This window comes from Macrobrachium nipponense, chromosome 32 (assembly GCF_015104395.2).
Source record: "Macrobrachium nipponense isolate FS-2020 chromosome 32, ASM1510439v2, whole genome shotgun sequence".
NCBI lineage: Eukaryota > Metazoa > Arthropoda > Malacostraca > Decapoda > Palaemonidae > Macrobrachium > Macrobrachium nipponense.
This window is the reverse complement of record NC_061094.1, coordinates 53,475,424-53,483,388: the sequence shown is the minus strand read 5'-3', so window position 1 is coordinate 53,483,388 and position 7,965 is coordinate 53,475,424.

Below are 7,965 nucleotides of genomic sequence, written 5' to 3'. Positions count from 1 at the left end.
GTTTGATTTAACTTACAGCATATTACCTAAAGTGACAAATGTGGCTTAAAAAAGAAAAGAAAGAATATCGAAGGATTATGGAGCTTGTCAACTTACTCTGTGGGAACGCAAACAAATGAATGCAAAACCAACCGTTTTTAGTAAAGAAATACATTTTAGTGCAGCTTTTTGTAACTTTCCACTTTTTGCTGAGAACTTTATGAATACATTCACTTGCCCTTGTTCACTTTGTAGCCTAATTTACGCATCAAATCATGTATAACAATCATAACTTTAAAACAGTAATCACACACACACGCGCGCACACAAATCACACACACACATTATATATATATATATATATATATATATATATATATATATATATATATATATATATATATATATATATATCGAATGTAATAAACCAGCTTCAAGACCGAACATTGTCCGCGTATCTCGTTCGATTCTAAATTATACTATCATTAAAGTTACGTAATGTTTCAAGATGTATGAAGCACCTGAATTTCGCAAAGGGGAAAATCTAACTCTAAAAAGGTTTAATAAGTAAACCCAACTCATATACTGATAAAGATACGGTTAATATAATATAACCAGGATGACTATTTCGTCTAGTTAGTGTAGCAACATAACATTGCTTGGCAATTAACACTACACCTCCCGGTGCGGAGCTACTTTCTCGGTGACGTGAGGACTTCGCGGCAACCCTGACTGACGGCACTACCCCCTTAGGGGGAAAGAGAATATGAGCGGTGGCACAGTAAAAGGAACGAAAGGGATTGCAGCTAGGGGCCGAAGGCATGCTGCAAAGAACCTTAAGTAATACCTACAGTGGAGCGCATGAGATGCACTGACGGCACTAGCCCAAACGCCCCCCCCCCCCCCCCCCCCCGCCCTCTCCTCTACGGGATCTGCACCATGAATACTATTCAACATTTCAGTTGTAGCCATGATAAAACTAGCACTCTGAGTAGTGTCTAACCTGATGCTAGCAAACAGCGTTCACTGACAGCAGCAGCAGTAATCTGCCTAGCAGTTAAAAAAATTCAATTAATATAAGGTTTTGTTTGTTTTTGTTTGTTTGTATGGTGTTTTTACGTTGCATGGAACCAGCGGTTATTCAGCAACGGGACCAATGGCTTTACGTGACTTCCGAACCACGTCGAGAGTGAACTTCTATCACCAGAAATACACATCCCTCACTCCTCAATGGAATGGCCGAGAATCGAACCCGCGACCACCGAAGTGAGAAGCAAACACCAAACCAACCTCGCCACTGAGGCGCTAATAGGAAAAGTAACAAATCTGCTAACAGATACTGTACCCCTATTTCGCTCTCGAAAAGATTTCATGACACCAGGAAGAATTTCTTCTGATTCAGACGAACGACTTTAACAGAATACCTAAGGTTCGTCTAATCTCGACCAATCTTAATTGAAAGGAAACAACAAATAAATGCAGAAAAATGCTCTATTCCTTAATTAGAAAAAGGCCAGAAGCAGTCTGAGCTAGAGAACTTATGAAAATAGAGGTTGGTGTATAGTAAATTCACTTCATTAGGATCTGTACCTTCATTGCCGAATTATCAGTTGCAGAAATGATTTTTAAGAAGGGGTGATTTTTTTTATCGAAAAAATGTAGCCATTGCAAGAAAAAAAGTTGGGAATTTAAAAAAAATTATAAAACACAAGTTTTCTTAAACTCCCTTCATGTTTTCCCACCAATAATAAACAAAAGGGATGAAGGAATTAGAAACAATCAAAAATAACGAGAAGGATAAACCTTCGATTCACGAAACGGATTTACTCGACAATATAAAAAGGAAAATTGTATTCGAACATCTAAATTCACCGTTCCACGTTGGATACATGTTAGGCCTATATTGAAAGGATGTTATATGCACCTCCAGCTGTTCCAAACTCTGCTACTAATTGAAATTATGAATAGTAATTGTATTAATAATCTTTATATATCACTTAATACTAATAAAACATAGAGACATACACGAATACATCCGTGTACTAAAGCGTGGTTCATTATACTAAACATCAGCTCAAACTGTCATAACACCACTGAACGCCACCTCTCTCTCTTCTTCATAACCTTTTTCTCTAGATTCTTGTAGTTCAAAACAAATGAAAAATGCATACCCAAAAACTCGCCTTAGACTTCAGTACAAGGCACTAATTCCAAAACAATCTTACAATCCTAAGGGAACAAAACTATGAAACACTAGACCGAGACGTCCCAACAACCACAATCAATCTCTACCAAAACCGCCGGCCAAGGACTCGCTCCTACCGACCACGCGTCTGTCACCTTCCCATCTTTACCTTTACAAACTCCCTCCCAATCCCCAAGACCCACAATTCTTAAAAACACACGGAAATACATCCGATTTCGTCTAAGAAGCCGGAAAGAAGGGAATGAGAGGGGGGGGAGTGGTAAGGTTTCTCGCCTTAATGGCGTCTAAATGGCGTTTTAATCAGCTTTCTTCAGTCCTATAACCACGAAAAAAAGCATTTGCTGTCACTTCAACTCGGCTTTCGAGAGACTCTCAAGGTTTAGACTCACAGAAAGGCTTTATACTAAACACCTCCTTCCAAGTACCTTTGAATAATTCTCGAAAACTTGTGGTGGTGGTGGAGGAGTTCTGTTTTTCTTCTTCCGGGTTAATTTGGGGTAATTAGAAATCTCTGGCGTTTAGAATTAAGTTCAAGATTATGTAAGAATAACACACACACACACACACACACACACACACACACACACACACATATATATATATATATATATATATATATATATATATATATATATATATATATATATATATATATATATATATATATATATATATATATATATACCTATATATGTGTGTGTGTCTGTGTGTCTGTGTGTGTATGTATATATACGTATAAATACACACACACTCACACACACACATATATATATATATTATATAAATTATATATATATATCTATATATATATATATATATATATAAAATCTAACAACGGGAGCACCGCCCCATTATTCACATAGGTCACATTTAGGCCCAAGAGCGGGAAGGCTTACTGGTAACACCTTGTCTGGTAACACATTCTCCCCTCTCTCTCTCTCTCTCTCTCTCTCTCTCTCTCTCTCTCTCTCCATCCATCTTCCCCTTCATCATCTAAGGTCACCAAATCAGAGTCAGAGCTACAAAAATATACGTTTATTCAAAGCAAAGTACTAATTGAATAATTCAGATTCTTACAGGATAATTAATAGAATGATAACTCATAGTTCAATTAACTTAGATAATCCCCGGTAAATAATAGTCTTAATCAGTAATAGTCAAACACCAATTATCTCCTCTCCAAAATACAGTCCCCCCTCACTAGGACACTTGGTCCCCTCCACTAGATCCGCCTGTTTAAAAGACAGGAGGGACATACTAATAAGTACACACAATTGTAAAGACAAAGTCAAAAGATTAAATGAAATAGAACATCTTTACAAGATATCAAAACAGACACAAGCCATATCTTTGGCTAAATCACAGTAACTCCTACCCATTGCAGCTTGGAATATCACACACTGAAATAGATAAACTTTCGCAGAGCTATCCCGGCATTCTGCCTTTTCTCCTCGTAACTGTCTCCATCATTCTGGCAATACATGCCATTAAGAACGGACATAGCTCGTACACATACACATGAATTCACACCCTTCGGTAACTGGTTGCAGCCAGTTTTCAAAGGCACCTTGGACAATCTCTCATGGCACTGATATGCTTAGGTAAGGAACTTTAACATCACACCACCCAAAAAAGAGTCATCAGCATTCTTAAGCTGTCGCCCGAACTCTCAGTCTCCAGGGAAGTTAAGAATGATGAATCTGTACATTCCCCCTTACTAGTTACAGATTAGCTCGGCCACCATCCTGGCTAGCCCCTGCCTAGCCATAGGCCATATAAAGCAGCTCATATATATAAAAAAAAACACATTGGCCAGCTCATTAAACACAAAATATAGTAATAACTGCACGTCTCTGGCAGTACAAAGTAATGTTTATCACACCTCATCTCCAAAAACCCTATACTAGGGCTATAATAACAATTGGGTGTAGAAACTTTTTTCTCCATCTTGGATACTTGAATCTCCCTCTTTGTCTGCAGCTGCCTGCACAGACTCGTAGAAACATGCTGTAGAAAGGCAAAACATCTCCCTGCGGAAGGCATCCAACGGCTTCTGTAGCCCCAAAAGCGCTGTAGAATTCTGTAGACTTGTAGAAACTCTCATAATTAGGCATACATCAGCAACATCTCTGCAACGGCTGGTGGGCGTCTTGCTAGCGTCGGGGAACGGCGATTATGGTGTGTTTCAGTATGTCAGTCAAGTCATCGGTCAATCAAAAAAGAATTAACCCCAGACATATTTCTATCAAATAATGACCTCAAAAATTCCCCAAAAAACTAACTGAACATCTCCCAATTAACTCCATTTAATATGACCACTGAACTAATTTCTAACTTCAACTCGTGAAGGAACTCCATATGATCACTAAATCATAAGTCATTATCACAACCACACAAAAATAACATTAAGTTCTCTAACTCAATTCTCTAATAATAAAAAAAAACTACACCAGAGTCACACACCAGCACACACACTCAGAACTCAGAGAGAAACTCCACGGACTTCTGTCATCACGTTTCAAACTCACAAATTCTCACATGTAAAAAAAGGAAAAAGTAATGAGCCGAAGAAAAAAAAAGTCACGCAACGAGCCCAGCCCCGAAATTATCAAGAATGTTTTCTCAAGCTCTGATATTTCAACAAACCACAAAATCAGTAAAAACTCTCCAATGTCTAACAGTAAAAACCCCTCTTACTGCTCATATAATTAATCTCAAATGAGACTTAACATCAAACGCCAATTTCATGTAATTCACACACCCCCAACAAATACATCTCCCATCCAAAAAGAAATGCTATTCAAAGCTCAATCCCCAATTACATATCTCTTAGGCAAAGAAAAAAAGGAAAAAATAAAGATAACAACAATAAGTGAACTTTGCCCCATCACACAAAGCACATAATATATGCATGATATACATAACCCCCACGTTTTCCCCATAAATGCCATATGTATAGTTACGGAATTTTGCCATCGCAACTTTTCCAGCTATCAGACACGGCCAGAAAGCAACCCCTTACACGTGCATTTTCATGAAATGTTATGGTCAACATTTCCAGATATTGCAAAAACTCTGAGTAATCACCGCTACAGGAAAGGAGTCAGCAACCGGACTCATCACAGTATTGTCAGCAAAATATCCACCTGCAAACACATCAGTGCTCGAACTGCAGCATAAAAATGTCTAGTCAGACTTGCAACTTCAGAAACCCATGATTCTCAAAAAAAAAGTTCTATACTGACACTACGCAAGCACATTTCACAAAATTATCTCCAGGATATGACTAAGGTGCTAAAAATTGTCTCAAAGACATAACTCTCACAAATGATACTGCCCAATTATATAAAAAATTATCACCTATTCGGAATAAAAAAAAAAACTACGGTAAACTCACAATTCAGCAATTATATGCCACCAAAAATAACTCACTGGTGAACATAAAAAAAAACAACATCTCCATAGGACAACACTCACCTCCAATTAGTCACGAAACCGCTGCCACCACTCTAACAACGGGAGCACCGCCCCGTTATTCACATAGGTAACATTAGGCCAAGAGCGGAAGGCTTACTGGTAACACCTTGTCTGGTAACACATTCTCCTCTCTCTCTCTCTCTCTCTCTCTCTCTCTATACCCAACTCTGGCAATAGCCTTCCTCTCTCTCTCTCTCTCTCTCTCTCTCTCTCTCTCTCTCTCTCTCTCTCCATCCATCTTCCCCTTCATCATCTAAGGTCACCAAATCAGAGTCAGAGCTACAAAAATATACGTTTATTCAAAGCAAAGTACTAATTGAATAATTCAGATTCTTACAGGATAATTAATAGAATGATAACTCAATAGGTTCAATTAACGTTAGATAACCCCCGGTAAAATAATAGTTCGTTAATCAGTAATAGTCAAACACCAATTATCTCCTCTCCAAAATTACAGTCCCCCTCACTAGGACACTTGGTCCCCCTCCACTAGATCCGCCTGTTTAAAAGACAGAAGGGACATACTAATAAGTACACACAATTGTAAAGACAAAGTCAAAAGATTAAATGACATAGAACATCTTTACAAGTATTAACAACGGGAGCGTCGCCCCCGCTATTTTCATATTTGGTAAGCGTTTAGCCATTGCGGAAGGCGAACTGGTAACACTCAGTCCCTCCCCTCTCTCTCTCTCTCTCTCTCTCTCTCTCTCTCTCTCTCTCTCTCTCTCTCTTCTCTCAAGGAGATCACTGGCAAAAGCCCTCTCACTCTCTCTCTCTCTCTCTCTCTCTCTCTCTCAAGGCGATCACTGGCAAAAGCCCTCTCCATTATCTAAGGTCACCAAATCAGAGTCAAAGTTACAAAAATATATGTTTATTCAAAGTAAAGTACTAACTGAATAATTCAGATTCTCACAGGATAACTAATAGAATGATAATAGTTCAAGTCTCAAAGACAACCCCCCGGTATTTAATAGTCTTAATCAGTAATTAGTCACACACCAATTATCTCTTCTCCAAAACACAGTCCCCTCACTAAGACACTTGGTCCCCTTCACTAGAACCGCCTGTTTAAAAGACAGGAGAACACACTCGTGAGCACACACAATTGTAAAGACAAAGTCAAAAGATTAAATGAAATAGAACATCTTTACAAAATATCAAAGTAAGAGACAAGCCATAACTTTGGCTAAGCATAATAACTCACCCATTGCAGCCTGGAATTTCACACACTCTCAAAAGGAAACTTTTTGGCACACGCCATCGTGGCTCTGCCTTTCTCGCACAGACCTCTCCGTAAGTCTTCCCCTAGTTTTGGCTAAAGATGCTATTATGAGCGTAAGAGGCACACATGTACACATGAATTTACACTCTTCGTCAACACCCCAAGTAACTGGTCACAGCCAGTTTTCAAAGGCACTTTGAACAAGCCCTCACGGCACTGATATGCTTGGTAAAGAACTTTAACATCATACCACCCAAAAAGAGTTATCAGCATTCTTAGGTTGTTGCCAGGACTCTCTGTCTCCATGGGAAGTTAAAATGATAAGTCTGCCCATTCCTCCTTTCAACACAAGATATCAAAACAGACACAAGCCATATCTTTGGCTAAATCACAGTAACTCTTACCCATTGCAGCTTGGAATATCACACACTGAAATAGATAAACTTTTGCAGAGCTATCCCAGCATTCTGCCTTTTCTCCCCGTAACTGTCTCCATCGTTCTGGCAATACATGCCATTAAGAACGGACATAGCTCGTACATGTACACATGAATTTACACCCTTCGGTAACTGGTTGCAGCCAGTTTTCAAAGGCACCTTGGACAATCTCTCATGGCACTGATATGCTTAGGTAAGGAACTTTAACATCACACCACCGAAAAAAAGAGTCATCAGCATTCTTAAGCTGTCGCCCGAACTCTCAGTCTCCGGAGAAGTTAAAATGATGAATCTGTACATTCCCCCTTACTAGTTACATATTATATATATATATATATATATATATATATATATGATATATATCCCATATATTATTATATATATATATTATATATATATATATAATATATACATATATATATATATATATATATATATATATAATATATATATATATAAATATTATATATATATGTAAATATATATATATATATATATGAACTAGGTTTTAGTCTTCCTTTTTCACGACGAAGATAGACATATGATGGTTGTAGTCTCACAGGGGAAAGAAAAGCTGAAATTCTTTTTAGCTCAACAGTTTCGGCTCCCACTGGCCCTTATCGAGAGCTGTTATTAACAGT